Source organism: Pogona vitticeps, chromosome 7, assembly GCF_051106095.1.
Source record: "Pogona vitticeps strain Pit_001003342236 chromosome 7, PviZW2.1, whole genome shotgun sequence".
In the NCBI taxonomy this organism is placed as follows: Eukaryota; Metazoa; Chordata; class Lepidosauria; order Squamata; family Agamidae; genus Pogona; species Pogona vitticeps.
Genome location: NC_135789.1, coordinates 487,968 through 504,042, shown reverse-complemented (window position 1 = coordinate 504,042; position 16,075 = coordinate 487,968). Strand labels below are relative to the sequence as shown.

The 16,075-nt window shown below is 52.9% G+C and overlaps 1 protein-coding gene across 15 annotated transcripts in view; it reads left to right on the top strand.

Annotated features, from left to right (window-relative positions):
- EIF4G3 (eukaryotic translation initiation factor 4 gamma 3) overlaps positions 1–16,075 on the top strand; it is a 58,932-nt gene that overhangs the window by 3,981 nt on the left and 38,876 nt on the right. For all 15 annotated transcript variants that reach the window (XM_072977413.2, XM_072977412.2, XM_072977408.2 and 12 more), the window contains exons 2-3: positions 9,202–9,277; positions 13,611–13,739. The gene's annotated coding sequence lies outside the window, so the exon portion shown is untranslated. The remainder of the gene's footprint in view (positions 1–9,201; positions 9,278–13,610; positions 13,740–16,075) is intronic.

Here is a 16,075-nt window from a genome sequence, read left to right as displayed (position 1 = left end):
CCCATTCAAAGATGCTCCAAATTTTGCTGACACCATCCTCTCATCCCACCTGAGTCAGTGTGAAGCTAGGAAAGACCAAGACTAAAGGTTAGGAGGCTAACCTTTTCCCAACAATGTGCCTAAACGTTCAGAGCCAACTGAATTCCTAGGATTAAAGTGCATAATTAGTGAGAACCTCTATAAATGGGCTCCTCCTTCTCACAGCCGTCCTCTGTGCAAATAGACTGCAAATAAAAGGATGCCATTGAGGTGTCGCGATGTTTCAGGCCACCATATGGAGGTGCCGTGCTGGGTCTCATGTTGCTTCACGTGCAGGCAAGTAAATAAACTGGGCACAAGGTCATTTTGCATGTTCTGTGATCCCAGGGTTCGCAGGGTGGCTTGTTGCACCAAAACAATCCAATATCTGTAAGTCAGCAGCAAGCCCTGATTTTAAAGGTGAGTCTAAAGGATAAGAGGCAATAAATGTAATCTTGGGTTCAGATGTCAGGCTAAGCTGTCAACACCCTGAGTGGGAGAAGCGATGCAGGAGTGCACTGGCCAACCGTGATTATAAACTAAACCGAGGTTCCTGGTTGGAGATGACATGGATTCGATGGTATGTCATCTGTGTTTTTCTTTCTTCTTCACAAGCGTGACACACATATGCCGGTCAAAACAAGAAAAGGCTAGACATGCCTATTTAATAAATACAAACAGATGAAACGTCTGCGGTCACCTAAGGAGACAGTGTTGTTGTATTCAGTGGGAAGTAGGCTTGAGCAACAAGAAGGGGCAGCATTTAGGGAGGGCCTTATCTGTCCAGCTCTCAGGTTGGCACTGTGGGCAGTGGGTGCTGCTTATTTATTTCAGTAGAGGTATCTTGCTGTATCAAAGTTGCAAGGCAGCCAGTCTTTTCTGATGGACCGTGGTTTCCTTTTGGGTGGACATTAATATACAGAGAGAGACCTGGGCTGTGTCTCTTAAGCTTAGTTTTCTTTCTTCACAATATTCTGTTGATCATCATAAGGCAGCCACCATCTCTTTATCCCATCTCTGTCCATCAGCACATTTGGTAGGATGAAAGGGCAAACGTGATTGAATTTGTATTGAGCCTTGGGTGTCAGGGAGAACGTTGGCTCGTTGCGCTATCTGCTCCAGTTCCTTCCGAGACGTTCAGGGCTTGGATCTTTGCTGAAGCCCTTTGGGTTTCCTTTCAAAACGTTCAGTGCTTGAAAATGGGTGGGTGATGTCTTTGCCAGGCATGGGAGTTTCGGCCGTTCATTGCTCCAAGCGCAGCAGCCGAGACCTGGAACTCAAAACAGGGCCAGCGTGCAACTGAAGAGCCCTTATTTGGGGCTGTGCCTCTGCTGTTGGCATCTTAGGGTCTCCCTGGCAGTTCCTGAGTCCACCCCGGTCTGTCTTGTACGGCAGCCACCTCCAGAGATGGAAGCACTGCAGCGGTAGCTGTGGACCATCCCTTTGGAGGCTATGCCAAACCATGGTGGAGCTTCCTGAAATCTGGCGTGGCTCCGTGTCTGAATCAGGCGGGGCTGTTCCTTGGGCAAGGCAGTCATTGCTGAGTCTCTCCCTCTCCTCGGTTTTAAGATCTCAGGCTTTTTAGTACCACCTAGGGAGGATGTTCCTGGTCATTAAAGGGGTGTCTTTTTGGTTGTAGCTTTTAATTGGTGAATGTCATGTGGTCATTGTCAGCGTTTTCCCCATACCTTACTGTTTAGGGCAGTATCAGTGGTAGTAAGTCTTGCCTTAAAATGCTCATTCTCTGGCCTTGGGAAAAGATAGCAGCTTGCAAAACTTCTTCCTTGATTCATTATCGTCATGGGTTTCGAGCACAAAAGCTTTCCTCCCTCTGTTTGGACATTTTTATACTTGCTTGCAGCTGAACGGTAAAGCTGGAACGCGGCCCCTAGAGTTTGAACTGTGTTGCAAATATTGCCTTTGAGAAGAAAAGCTGTGGCTCCTTTCCCCTCCCTCCCTCCCTCGGTTTAGATGACCTCATTCTGAGAGAGGAAGGACAGCAAGCAGTCTTGGTCCCTCATGTTAACAATTGCACCATTTAAAAATGGAATGAATTGCTTTTCTTGAGGTGCCTTTCTGTCGTTTTGGACACGCTGGTCTCAAACTGCAACTTTGGTGACTTGATCCCTGAATCAGCGGCTGCAAGGTCACATGACTTCCTTCCAGGCATGATCCTCCCAGGAGTGCATCCGTCTCCCAGGAGGTTTTCCGGTGACTTAGCCGGAAAGGAAAGTGATCCAGTGGGGCCTCTCTTGGGACAGGCAGCATTTTGAGAGCTGTGCTTTCGGGCGCGCTGCAGACCAGGGTGGGGAGAAGGTGGCCTGCCGGAGGTGATCAGACTGCAGTTCCCAGCATGCCTCGCCTGGGGCTTTGCGGGGGTGGGGTGGGGGTGGCCAAAGACCTCTGGAGGGCTGTACTTTGCTCAGCCCTGTAGATCAGTGGTTCTTAACCTTTGTTACTCTGATGTTTTTGAACTGCAACTCCCAGAAACCCCAGCCAGCACAGTTGGTAGTGAAGGCTTCTGGGAGTTGCAGTCCAAAACTCCTGAGTCACCCAAGGTTAAGAACCAGTGCTGTAGATCACACTGAGACATGCTGTGGAAGGTCCAGCTTCGCTGGGTGCTGGACCGTCTGGAGCAGGGCTTGGCCTCCTGTGGCCCTCCGGAGGTTGATGCATCCGCCTTCCCCTTATCCCCGTCCTTGGCCTCGGTAATAGGCTCATGGATGCTGGAGTCTTGACAACATTGTCTCAGAGGTTGTAGGTATAATATTGGAAAGGGGATACAAGCCGGACACCACCGTGTCCTTGCTGGGCAAGAGGGCTCCGTGACAGGGCCTTTCAATCAAGTCTGTTTGTTGTGTGCTTTACTTGCAGTTGTGAACAGTTCTGAAATATCCGAATGTAGTTGTTACTGACCGAGCAGCGGACCATAGACTGGGGCAGGGCACCAAACTCTGGATCAGCTATTTGGCCAGGAAATGAACCATGCCGAACCAGGGAATCGTGCCCATCTCTAGAATCAACGAATGGTCTGTGTTAACTGAGGTTAAGGGGACCCTGGGCCCAGAAACGTCCTGGTTCCTGTCTCCTCTGGCGCTTCACTACATGTGGGTTGGCCTTGGAACAGATTCCTTTTCTCCTCACTTTTCATTCTGAACTGCCAGGTGAAATGTTTAGTTGGGAAATTAAGTTGGTTTTTGTAGTGTTACCTAAGTGAATTCTCTTTCAGAATGGGACATTACAGTGTTCATTTCCTGCCTCTTTTCTGTAGAAGGGTAAACCTGGGGCCACGAAACAAACAGTGGTAAATACTTTGCAGAAAGGTTTATAGCTAGCACTAACGCTGTCCACAGAGTTGCCTAACAATGTGAATCATGCTGTTTTCTTAGAAGTTTCTCTGGCTGGGTTCCTTCTTTCCATTTTTTCCCCCTTGAAGTAATGCTAGGCTTTTTGGAAAATCTCTTCCACCGGGGTGGGGGGTGGGGGGTGGGGGAGTTCCATTGAACCGGAAGCTTTCTGGGAAAGACCAGACTTTGCTGGGTCAAAAGTGAAGAGCATGTTAAAGACCAATTTCAGAAACAAGTCGTCCCCTCCCACAAAACTAACTGTGGCACTGCCTGCATTCCTCCCTCCCTCCCTCTCTGGTGCTCCTTGGATTACAGTCACAGAGAGCTCAGCATTCAGAGATGTGGCCTCTGTCGCGTTGGTGGCAAGAGAGTGGTTTTCGGTGGAGCGTGGGCCTTTCGGTGCCAGCCGGACTCCAGGCGCGGGACGGGCATGAAGGTGAATTCAGTCCACGCATCCTTGTGTAAGGGGGGGGGGATGAATTTTTATATATTTTATTTATTTGTTTGATTTTGGTTGGAGGCAAGCTTCTTACAACTTTTATTTGCTTGGCTGGGGATGCCTTTCTTGTGTCCCAATGAAGACAATGGATTCTTGAGGAAAGGGTTGGCGGGAGAAGGTGAGGGTGTTTCGAATGCTCCTGCACTGCCTCACCTACGTACGCGTCACGTGATCGGGAAGTGTTTGCATGCTGGTCTGTTCCTCTCCTTCCATGTACTCCGTTCCTGGGGGGGTGGGGGTGGCTGGTCTCTTGGTTGCTGTTTCGTGGCCAGATTCTGGCTCCTCCCAGAGTCCGGCGATGCTTCCGGTTTGATAGACAGAGCACGCTGGACATGGGGAACCTCTGAGTGTTTCTCTTAGCACGAGACCCAAAGGCAGGCAGTTCCTGGGGAGCCCTGGCTGCTCAGGGGAGCCTGTCTCTGACTTTGGGCTCCTTGCTTTCCTTTCCATTTTCCTTCTCCATGGAAGTTGTGGTTAAGGTGAGAAAATGAAGAACGGAGAGAGCCAGCAGGGCTCATGACCTTGGTCTTTGTTCGGTTGGGATGGCACTGGATTCAGCCTCTGTGGGCAGTGAATAAAGGGTTCGGGTAACCCTAAAGCATGGTGACTCCTGTGCCCAGGAAACTGGACCGGCCTGTTTTTTGAAGGCTACCTGGGGGACGAATTCCCGGGTAGGAAGGAATCGGACCTCTTGCCTCAGCCGCTGGAGACGGAGCAAAAGGCTTTCCTTTTGCTGGCAAGAGCGGTTATATTCTGTTACAAGTCATGACCCACAGTGACCCTTCTGTGTTTGGCTGCTGGGCGGGATTAGACAGTGTTTACACCGCTCTTTGTTTTTAAACAGCACTGAGCTCTCAGGTGCTGCTGGCCTGAGAAGTGTGATCATAAACGTTTTGACCTGGAGGAGACGTCCAGGTCTGAATAAGAGGGTGACCTGTGGATGTCCTCCCGTCCCCTCCGCCCCTCGCCTGGTGCTTTGGCTTGGCTGTGGCAGGGCTAGCCCGGCCTCAGTTCCACACCTGGACTGCCCCTTTCTTAGGGGTCTGAGAGCGGGGTGGGGGGGGAGGCTCTTTCTTCCAGGCTGCTTTTGCCAAGGGGACAATGCCTGTCTTTCGGAAGGCAGGCCAGAGCCCTTGTCTGTCTGGCAGCTTGGCAGAGGAGGAGATGTCCCCTCAAGAGCCACCGTTCCACCACCACCCTCTTTGGCCCCCTCCCTCCCTCCTTCCCTTCCTTATTCTCTTTCAGCTCTGCTCAGCCATTCAAAAGGCTGGCATTGACCAGGGAGGGAGGGAGGGAGAGACAAAGAGCTCTTTCAGACCCCAGGCTTTTGTTAATACTCCTGGTTTCTCTCTCTCTCCTCCCCCCCCCCCCGCACTCTGATTATTAATGCTCTCATTCAGCAGCTACAGTGGCATTTTCGGAATGAACACGGCACAGTTGTAGCAAAAGTCAGGGATATGTTCCATTCATATTCCTAGGTTGTTTCTGAATTTGGCTGATTCCATGCTCATTTGGTCATGCGAGGTGCTCCTCTGATGAAGAGTGGATCTCTGTGGCTGCAAGAGGCTGATTTATGTTACTGGCAAAAACCACCACCAAAAACAGGTGTGCTTGCCCACTGCTCTGTCTGCTGCATTGGATGGGGGCAAGAAAATGGCCATCTTTCTTTTCAGAGGTTTCTAAGCATGCCCAGGACCTAGCGGCAGTCGGGTGGCATAGATGGCTCTCAAACCTTCTCCCACAACCTCCCTCCGCCAAGCTCTCCTTGAATGGCGTCCGGCCTCTCTTCAAGAAGTGCCCTAATTGGCTGGCCTTCCTCACCTCGGCGCCACCCATTGTGTTGGGCTACAGCTTCCGTCGTCCCCTACCAGTGTGGGGATTTGTAAAGCTGGGCTGGCTAACCTGATGTTCCTGGACCCAGACCCCCATCAGCCTCAGCCAGGATGGCCAGGGATCAAAGATGACGAGGGTTGCATCCCCAAATCAAGTGAGGACCGGTTCTTCACTCTTGATTTTCTCCCCCACCCCTCCGAAGACTCTGCCGGGTTGAAGTGAACTTTCTCTTTGACCCATCCTAAACTTGTTCACAGCAGTTCAGCAAAATCAAGAGAGAGAACTGAAAGTGTGTGATGCTCTAGATGCAGTAAGCCCTATTGTACACACAAGGGTGTTTCCAGCCCCTGAAAGTGGCCATGGGAGTTCTGATGGGCAGCTTTCCTTTGGCGAAACCTCCTCCTCGGTCGCCTGGTCTGCCTGTGGGCTGGTGCTGCCCTTGCCCTTTTAGAAGAAGGGCATGCCTTGCTTAGAATACCAATCAGGAAGGACTCTTGCCCTCCTATTGTTCTCCCTGCTGTTCCACCCCTTTGCCAGGCAGTGTAACGAGGGAGTGTCAAAATACGGAGAAAGCCACCAGCTCCGCTAATCTGGGACTGAAGGGCTGGCCCCCACATGGGGCAGAGCAGCGTTTGAGCTGAGGCTGGAGTGCAGGAGACCAGACAGTCTGTGCTTTGCCTCTCAGGAGTCTACAAAGGTGATTGGGAAGGGTTTTGGGGAGCAGTGGACTCCAGCTGTGGGAAGACCCACACAAGTCAGATGAAGCAGGAAGGCAGGAGGTACGTAGTTCTCTCTCTTCCCCCCCCCCCAAATCACCTGGGGAGGAAAGGAAGTCCATATATTTCTGTCTCGAGGCTCAGAAGAGTTTTTCAGGGACAGTCTGCCTTTTGGTTGTCGATCCCCAGACTTGTGTGTCCTAACCCTGCCTCTGTTGCGCTTCTGTCCCACTGCTTATCCACGGCACAGAGGCCGTCGGCCGGCTCCCGGCAGCCTCCACGGAGCAGTGGCATTCCTCTGTGGTCACTGGACCAGAATCTGACCGGCTGAGCCTGATCCGGACCTGTGGTTTTGGTGGACGTTTTGTCGTGGCGGGTTGAGCTGGGCATTTCTGGAAGCTTTTTGTGTTCTGCAGTCAGTCACAGAGGCTCATTCCAGAAGGAACGAGGACACCCTGGGCACGTTGCTCTGTCTCGTAGTCCCATGCCGTTCTGTGGATGCTGCCGTTTTTGGCCAGTCGGTCTTTGAGAATTCAGCCCTCGCCTCTCTGACATGGACCCGAAAAGTCACGTGTTGGGGTCCCCTCTTCCCAGCGGCTGCAGGAGCCGTGTTGTAAGATAGTTCCTGTGTGCCTGGTGACGTCATTGTCGTTTGAATCGCACAGTGAAGGGTGTTGCTTCTCTTGCAGCTTGAGTGGGTTTTGGTGGTGACCTTATGCCACTGCCTGGGAGTTTAGAGATTGCTCTCAGACAGAGAAGGAGGGCAAGGGACCCAGGCAGTGGCCAGCGTGGCTGTGTCTCCTGTAAATATAGGCCTGTCTAAAGAACGCCGCCTGGGGAGGGTCCACGTTGGCCCAGGAGCGTTCCCCTTTGGCCATGCTTGTTTGCTGGCTCACTAAGCTCACTAAGCACTATTTATTACTATCATGTGCCCTTCTTTCAAAACATAGACGGACGCGTGCTTTGCTCTGTCCTTGCCAGCTTTCTGCGCAGCAGCGATGTGTCACATGGTGAGTGCTTTATTTTTAAGACATGTGCCTGTTGTTCGGCTCAGATTTCTGCTCTGTAGTGCTCAAAAAGTAGTTGGTGGGTATCTTAGTCAGGAAGGGACTTGTTTACCCGGGGGCCTGGGGCTGATGTGAGACGTCCTGAGTCACCCCGGGTCCTCCCCTCAGTGGGGGATGCTCAGCCCTTGGGTCTGGGAGTCTTTGGCTTTCTCGAGAGAAGAGGATTTTTCCAGGCAAACTCTTTTCAGTTGCCAAGCTGAAGCCATGTGCGTGAGGTGAGCTTGCCAGTCTTGTCCTGTGCTTCTTCTGCTGCTTGACCTTTTTGTTATCTTCAGCCGAGCCTTTAAATGTACGGCTTGTATGGGGTTTGCACCCTGGATTCTGTGGCCATGGAGTTTCGTCTTGGGTCCTGAACTTTCATGGTCTGTTCTTTGAGGCTCTTTTTCCTAGAAGTCGCATTTGAGAAATACGTGTCCTTGTTTTGCAGGACAAAGGATGGGAGTTCTTGGTTGCACTGGGCAAAACTACTTTTGTGGTCAAGACTTGTGAAATGCCTTAAGGGTTTTCCGTTTTCTCTCTCTATGATTTATAGAGCAAAATATGTATGGGAGTTACATGAGTTTTCAGAGATACTTAGAAGGGAGTTTTATAGCCATTTTGCATTTGGATAGGACATATTATTTTAATATTTTTAAAAGACACATATGTCTGTCAGTTGATATTTACTGTCTGGATTCTGTGTTTCATGACATGGTCTCTTGGTGGGAACAGTCTGTTTGAGAAAAAAGTTTAAAATGGACCTAATAGTATGCTGAGGCAAAAGGTGGATTTTTTTTTAAAGAGAGAGTACAATTTCCCCTCTCTTTTCAATTTGAAATTGGCCTTTTCTTTTTGTGATAGGTGTGATTTTTGTTCTGATGTGCTCTTTTTATGGAGCAGGCTGGCAGAAACTCTTACTTAGTTTGCTTGTGAGTTTTCAGGAAAGGTTAAGAAGGAAACCAGTAGCTTGTGGGAGAAAGTCCTCAGCGTAGAAGAGTGCTCATGAGCACTCTTCTACTTGAATGTACCTTTGGTAATATAAAAGTACAGACAGCACCCACATCCTTTATTGGCATCCCTCTGTGGCATTGGAGATAAAAAAATTTCTTGTTTTGCACTCCTTATCTGAAGTGTAAAGAGCATATCCTGCATCATAGCAGCACTTTTAATTAATTGTGTGTGGGGGACAGCCGATCGATGGCAGCTTTCATTTAAGGAAAACTGTAAGCCTGTTAAGAAGTGAATTCTCATTCCCAGAACTGCTTTTAATGGAACAGTTAAGTGAGGGAAAGGATTAAGAACATAAAATGCCAGTGAGGAAATGGACCACTTCTCTCCTTCCCCCCCCCCCCGTCCGCATTGTGGGTGTCACATTCCTTTTTGCTATCCGGCATTCTAGGGCTTACCCCTTTTGTACCGGAAGCGAAACATAATAGTCTTGTTCTCCTTCCTTGCAACTCTCAGCATGGTTTTCTTGTTTATTCAACCTCCATGGGCTTGTTTTTCCTGCCTAAGAAACATGTTCTCAGCAATGAAAAAAATGATCCCAGCTACTTTTGTTAGATGTGAGCTCCTGGTGGCGGGGGCGACAGCGATGGTTTGTCGCCTTCTCTGCTCCTGGTGGAGAGGCTAGCATTTCCTTAGAAGAAAGGGCCGGTTTCTTTCATCCGAGACGCCCTTGCCTGCAACCTTCTGTTTCTGTTTGTTCGTTTGTGTGTTTTCCTTAATTGGCTGCTCCTTAGAATCCCCCGGGGACCCGTGCAGCCGCCCCTGGAGGATCGGATCTTCACCCCCACCGTCTCGGCTGTGTACAGCACTGTAAGTATCAGTGGGTAGGGGTGCTAAGCGCTCCCGTTCTTTCCGTGCGACTCCGGTCACCTCCTGTGGCCTGCTGTGGGCTTTGGCAGGCCAGCCTGGCAGGTGACTCTGGGATGAGTTGGCAGAGCCCGGGGGTGGGGGGTGGGGCTGCCTTGTGGAAAACGTCCAGGCTCCAGATCTCCTTTGGGGGCCTGCGTCACTGCTTTCATGAAAAAAAAAATCCCCATTTTATTGAAGCAGTTGTACATTTTGTAACAAATAAAAAGAGCATTTGAAGTGTGGCTTCCCCAACAACGGAGCTTTTGCATCAGAGGGCGGGCCCGTTCATGCCCTTTCCCTCCTCAGGTTTTTGCAGAGACTTCCTGTGTGCGGTTCTGTAGCTAAGCCAAGGCGGCTGCTTGGCGTGAACTCTTAAAAGAAAGGGCAGGGATGGGGTTAAACCCTGCCACCAGGCATTTTCATGCCCCAAAGGCCACATGGGAACAGAATTTAAAGTCATTTCACACTTGCAAGAGTCGCTGCAGGATGTGCTATAAACAGAAATTAAGCCCTTACTGTGAAGGCAAGAATTGAAGGGACTGCCAGATTTTGGTTCAGTTGTTTATTTTATGACATATTCATGGATGCCATTCTTTTTTTAAAAAAAAAATGTACAGCAGTTCAAAACATTTAAAAGCAGATTGAAAGCTGCAGCCTCCTGGGCAGCGAGATACATCAACGGGTGGCACCCTTTGGGACTGCAGGAAGCAGTAGGAAAGGCTGGAGTGTATGGTCAGAGGCTGGTAGGCTGGCCCCCCTCGTCCACCCACCCGGGCACAGCTGAGCACGGTCCCCTCCCTGTGAACAGCCTCTGTGTGTGAGCAGTGGTACTGCTAGAGCCGAGGGCTCAGGTGACACCCCTGGGGAGACTAGTGGGAGATGGGGAGGACTGGCTGAGAAGAGGGGCTGCCCCCACCGTCCCCTCTCTTCCTTATGTTACTGAGTTCCTGGTTTTCTGGCTGCAACGCAAGAGCCCGATTCCTCACACCACGGCTGTGCCGTCCCTCGCCTGAATGCGCCCTGCCTGGCGGTACCCGTCGTGGCCATTGGTGGGATGCCCAGAGGTTTCACACCCATGAGTTGTTCTGTTTTTCGAGGGATTTTCCCACAATGAAGGGAATCCTCCAGAAAAGAGATTAGGAAGGATTAGCTGCTCTACCATGTTGTGGTTTTTCTCGCGATGTGGGTCAGGAGGCCGGTCCATTCTGCGGTGGGGCCGAAGCTGCGGGACATCAGCTGACTTTTGCAAAGAGGGCTGTTCGCTTCCCGGCAGGGCGAGGGACCCTTTGCTAGAGAGCAGCTCTGATTGCCAAGAATAAGGTTTATTTTTATTGGATGTTCTGAATTACGCTAGGGTGTCTCGTCGCTTCAGAATGGATTGGTTTAAGTTACCAAGGGGAAAAAAGATTTAAAAACCCCATTAAGCCTATAATCCGAAACCACTGGCAGGCGGGGTTTTGTTTTGCCGCCTGTGGCCAGATACAGGGTTAGTCTGTCAGATAACGGACTAGAAAGCTGCAGCTTGTTTTGAAGTGAGTTGCTGGCACTGAATGGGACCTGCTTGTGTGGAAGCATATCTGGGATTGGAGTGGGACTTGTGTCCAGAGTCCTCAGGAGGAGGGGTGTTCTTTCCTGGGGGGGTCATCAGCTGTTCTTTGCTTTTGTTTCTTGTCTCCTGTTTTGGTGACGTGGGGAAGCGTGTGCCTTTGCGGAGGGGTTCATTGAATGAGGAATCACCGTAATTTAAGAAGAGCCAGATGTGCTGCAGAGGGTCAGCATTTGTGGGAAGGAGTGTGAAGCCAAACTACAAGACCCACCGGCAAGGGGCACCTCGGTGGGAACGGAGGAAGCACGGCCTTGCGTTCCGAGAGCATCCGAGGCACTGTGGTGTCCTACCTCTTTCCTAAAATGTGGCCTTTCTGGCAGGTAACATTTAGGGGGAGGCTTCTCCTGCTTACAATAAAGGTGTGGCTGTGGAAGGTGTCTCCAGAGAAGGCAGCGCCCTTCCAGTTCCATATCGGCCCCCGGGCGCTGCCTGGCTGCCTTTGGAAAGCCTGTGGAAATCGGCGGGATGGGCCCTGGTGCTTGAGTGCCCTCCTCTACGAGCGGGGAAGCTCTTCCCTGTCCTCCCTCGCCTTTGTTTGGAAGCCTGAAGTCACAGTCGGTGGATTGGGCTACAGGAGGAGCAGGTCTTGGCCGGAGCACCCGCAGCGGACAATCTGCTACAGCCGTGAAGAATCAAGTAGATTGAATGGCTTGCTCATTTAAAAAGGCTGATGCCATTGGAATCAAGCAGCAGGATGGTCCCCGGCAATCCTGCCCAGGGCATGGGCCGTTGTTGCTAAAGCGATGCTGGAGGCAAACGGACGCAAGGCCAAACTGAGGTGGTAGCGGCTTCTCACCGCGTCACCAGGATCCTGTGCTGTGGCAAGGCGGAGGAAAACCTGCGTTGCAGAATACTGGCTGGCTTCTCCTCGGCATCACTCTCTCTTGTTTTGCAAACTGAATAATTTCTGATCAAAGAGACATGAGCTTTGCGCTCAGTGCTTGAGTCACGTTTGCTGGAGGCGCCTCCCTTCCGAAGGCATCAAGCGTGCAGCCGCTGGAGCCCAAGTGTTAATTGGCCTTGGCTGAAATGGGAGTCAAGAGCTTCTGGGCTGGTGGGGTTGAGTGGCTGCCCTCCTGTTTCCTGCCTCAGAGTGCGGGGGGACCACCTTGACCGGGGACTCTGGTCCACCTGGGTTCTCCCAGAAGAGCCCTTTCGCCCTGGGCCTTCATCTCAGCCAGCACTCTTTCCCCCCCCCCCCCCGCAGCCAGTGCATCCCTTAACCAAATAGAGGTTTTTCTTTCCCAGCCAAAAGTGCTGGTGCTTATGAAGCAGGGGCGCCAGGCCTTTGTGCATGCGCTTAGCTGGGAGTGTGGAGAGGGACGGACAGCTGGCGTCCCTCTTCCCTTTCCCCTCAAGGTAGTTAGCAGAGGCCCCAGCAGGTGGGGTCATGTCCGGCCCCACAGTTCTGTGACCCCTGAGCCTTGGGGAAGGGAAGACCCTTGATGACTCTGGGCCTTGAGACTGCTTTGGTCTTCCCTGTTGAGCCGAGCCCGTCCCACTGTTCCTTTTCTAGCTTCCGTGGTCGTGACATTTCAAGGGCCACTAAAACCAGTTCCAGGGGAGAACAGAGAAGCCACCTGCGTGAAGGATTCCAAGACGGAACAGCGAGACCCCCCACTTTTTGTGCGGCCACTCAGCCTGTCTAGCAACTGCCTGCTGTTTTAGGGAGGCCAAAAGGACAGGGTGTGAATTGAGGAAACAAGAAGCACTTCCCCCAGACAGCCATTTTGTCGGAGAACAGAAGGGAGATACACCTATTCCTGAAGGATCACACTCTTCCTTCAGGAGCAAGGCTCTGAGATCTCACTGATGTTTACTTAGGTGGATACCTAGGTGGTCTCCATGACCACTTACATTATTTAATTATTTATTTACGTAACATTTTGCTAACTTGTGACAGCCGTGTTCCCCTTTTGGAGACAAAATGCATGGTCTACTGTACCAAGTACTGCGGTCGCAAATCATCTACCAGCCTCTTTAAAGATAAGCATGTGATCACACAGCAGCTGAAATCCAGTTGACGCACGTTATGCTGTGGATCTCCGATAACATTATCACCTGAGACCGTGCCATGGCTGTTTCAGGGAATGAGAAACTTCCCATTCCTTCCTCCATCTGACTCTAGGGATCCCCCTTCATCCTAGGAAGCCTTCGGGAAGCTCCGAACGGGAAGGGAATGATTTAACGTCAGAAAATTGCTACCCCTGGGACCTTGTTCAGGAAATGTATGATTTACAGATGGGGAAGCGGGATTCAAATTGGTTAAAAGAAGTAAGGCTTGAATTGCAGGGATTTTATGTCCTTCCACTTGTCACTGAGGTTCTCGGCCAAAACAATGTGGGTTCTGGGGGGGACTACAGTGCCAAGGATATCCCAGACACAGAGGTGGATCGGTTTGGGATGGACAGGCGCCGCCCACCTTTGACAGAAGGAGACGCCCCTTACCCTGAAGAGTGGCGGCGTGAGAGCAACCGTGAGAAGCAGTTTGGGCAGTTTAGTTTTTCCTCCGGTGGTCCCTGCTCACCTCCGTTTCCCCTTTAGGCTGAAGAGGTGTGGTGAGTGGTGTCTTTGTGTGTATTCCCAGGAAATCAGAAGTCTATTGTGAGGTTTGTGTGGTGCCTAAGTGTTCCCAGAGGCGGCAGAGGGACTCATCTTTGGTTTGACTAACAGTTTATCTCCTCACAGGTGACCCAGGTGGCGAGACAGCCAGGCCCTCCTGCCCCCTCCCCTTACTCTGCACATGAAATAAGCAAAGGGCACCCAGCCCTCGCAGCAACGCCACCCGGACATGCCTCCTCTCCCGGCCTCACCCAGGTAAGATCGGGTGCTCGCCACCCCTTGCTACGTTTCTGGGCCAAAGCAGACTGGCTTCTGGGAGCTGCCTGCCCAAAAGCGGGAGGGTGGGAGGAACGGCGACACCATTTCCACGGGGGCTGGGCTGCTGTGCCTTCCCCTTGTTGGCACGGCTGTCCCTCCGGAAGGACAAGGGAAGCGAGAGTAGAGAAAGCCCCCCCCCCCGGGCGTCCCCGGGCCTTTTTTGTGGGCCCTTCGCCGCACCGGTCCTCCCTCGCCTCCTGCACCTGGGGGAGCGTTTTGTTTCGCTGAGCGGCGGATGGATGTTTTCACCCTGTGCCTGCAGGCCAGTCTTCCGCTTTTCCTACTCCTGGCAATGGCAAGGGAGGAAGGGCTGAGAGAGAGGGAGAGGAGGGGTGCAGGGTTGGACGTGTGCAGGATGGAAATCCATAGTGTGTCCTTCACAGCATAGGCTAAAAGAAATGGTTTCTTCCCCCCCCCCCCTTAAAACAGAAGCAGTGAAGTTGGAGAAGAGTAGAGGGAGGAGAGTGGGAATGAAGAGTCTCTCTGGTTTGTGAGGGCGGGGGAATGAAGAGCCGAGGGCGTCCTCCCTGCCCAGCTATTAGCGGGGGGGGGCTCTTACTCACCTGAGGTGAAAATGCAGGTTGGTGAGCCCGAAGGGACGTGGAGGCAGCCTGCCAGAGTTTCCAGAGCAGAGGCAGGCTCAGCCGGCAGTGACGCCTTCATTGCTTCTCTACGTGAGGGTCGAAGCAGGAGTTTGGGGCTGGAGGGACGGCTTAGGACCGAGTCGCTCTCGAAGGACGCGGAGAAGGAGGAGGAGGAGGAGGAGGTGCTCTGGTCATGAAGAGAACTGCCAGATCCCCAGGTGGGAGTCTGGATCCCATCAGAGAAGAAAGCTGTGGGGGGGGGGGTCCTTGAAGGAGAGGGTGATCTTTTTGATTTTTGTCAAGCATAGGCGGGGGAACACCAGAAGGCAGGGTCGCCCAGACGGACAAGTACCCGGGAGCCGTTGGGCCTCCTCCAGCGGGCCTGGCCTCCCTCTTGATTAGAAAAGGGCCGGGCTTTCCGCTCGGTCCAGCTCTCCGCTCCCTGCCAGGGGTCTTGGTGCGAGGAGGGGGCCAAGAACAGGGCTTAGTCTACTTCAGCGTGTGTTCAAGACTCGCCAGGAAGACAAAAGTGGTGGGTGTGTCATGTGGCCTGGCGTAGCTGCTGGCGGGGTCCTTGCAGCAGCCTTAGCCACAGTGGCTAGGCCGGGCTCTGGTTCTCCCTGGCACTCCTCCCCCGTCCTGTGGGCAATTCCTGGGGGAGGTTTCTCCCACCCCACCCCACCGCACCCCGAATCCCAGGAGGCGTTTCTTGCCCCAGGGCCTCAGGCAAAGGGGGGGGGGTTCCCCGTGTGCTCTGCACGAATGCAGGACGTGGGCCTTGAAGGCAGCCTGGTTCTCCCTGGGGGAGTTGTTCCTGGACGGTGCCCCTCGAGCCCTCTGGGCGCTTTCCCCGACATCCACCCTGAGAGAGAGAGTGGCCGAGAGTGCAGCTGTCGGCCCTGCCCGCCCACCCCGCTTGCCGGCAGGCCCCTTGAGTTGCCTTTCAGAGAAGGGCAATGGGAGGGGGGGCCCACGGCCTGAGGCAGGGTCCCTTTTTCCTTTCGCCAGCGGTCAGAGGCGCTGCTTGGGGCTCAGCTCTGCAGCTCCTTCCCTGGTGGGTTCAGGTCATCGGGAGTCCTTTCTCTCCCCCCCCCCCAACCTCTCCAGACCCACTTCCAGGTCAGGAGGAGGAATTCTCTCCTGCCTCTGCCTCTGAGAGGGCGAGGGCGCTTGCTTGGTGGCCTTGAGGGTCAAGCAGCGTTTTTCTCTGCATCTGCAGTTGTCCACTGCTTTCTTTCCGGGCTCCCTGTGAAAGCGACTCCAGGGGCGGCTCCCCTTTAGACAGAGCTGGGGGGGGGAGAAGAAGACCTAGAACCAAGGATAGATGTGTGTGGCTACTTCCCGGAGGGAGCCATAGGGGTGGCTTGTTAATCGGATGCCCCCCCCCGCCCACCCCCATCTCTGATGACTGAGAAAGTGTCCCTTGCTGTTCACTGGTGTTGCTGAAGCGGTCTCCTTCCTGGTGGCGGGACATGTCCCGCAAAGGCGATGCCTTCATGTGGACCTCTTCGTTCCCCCCCCCCCGTCACACACCCCACCCACCCGCTGGAGTCTGTGGAAAGGAGGTGCTTTCCAGAGCGTTGAGCTGTTTGATTCCTCGGGTGGGAGGAGGTGGGGAATCAGGGAGAGCTGAGTCTCAGTGGGGTGGGGGCAGACCTCTTCCCCTGCAGTGTTGCTGTCAGCAGAATC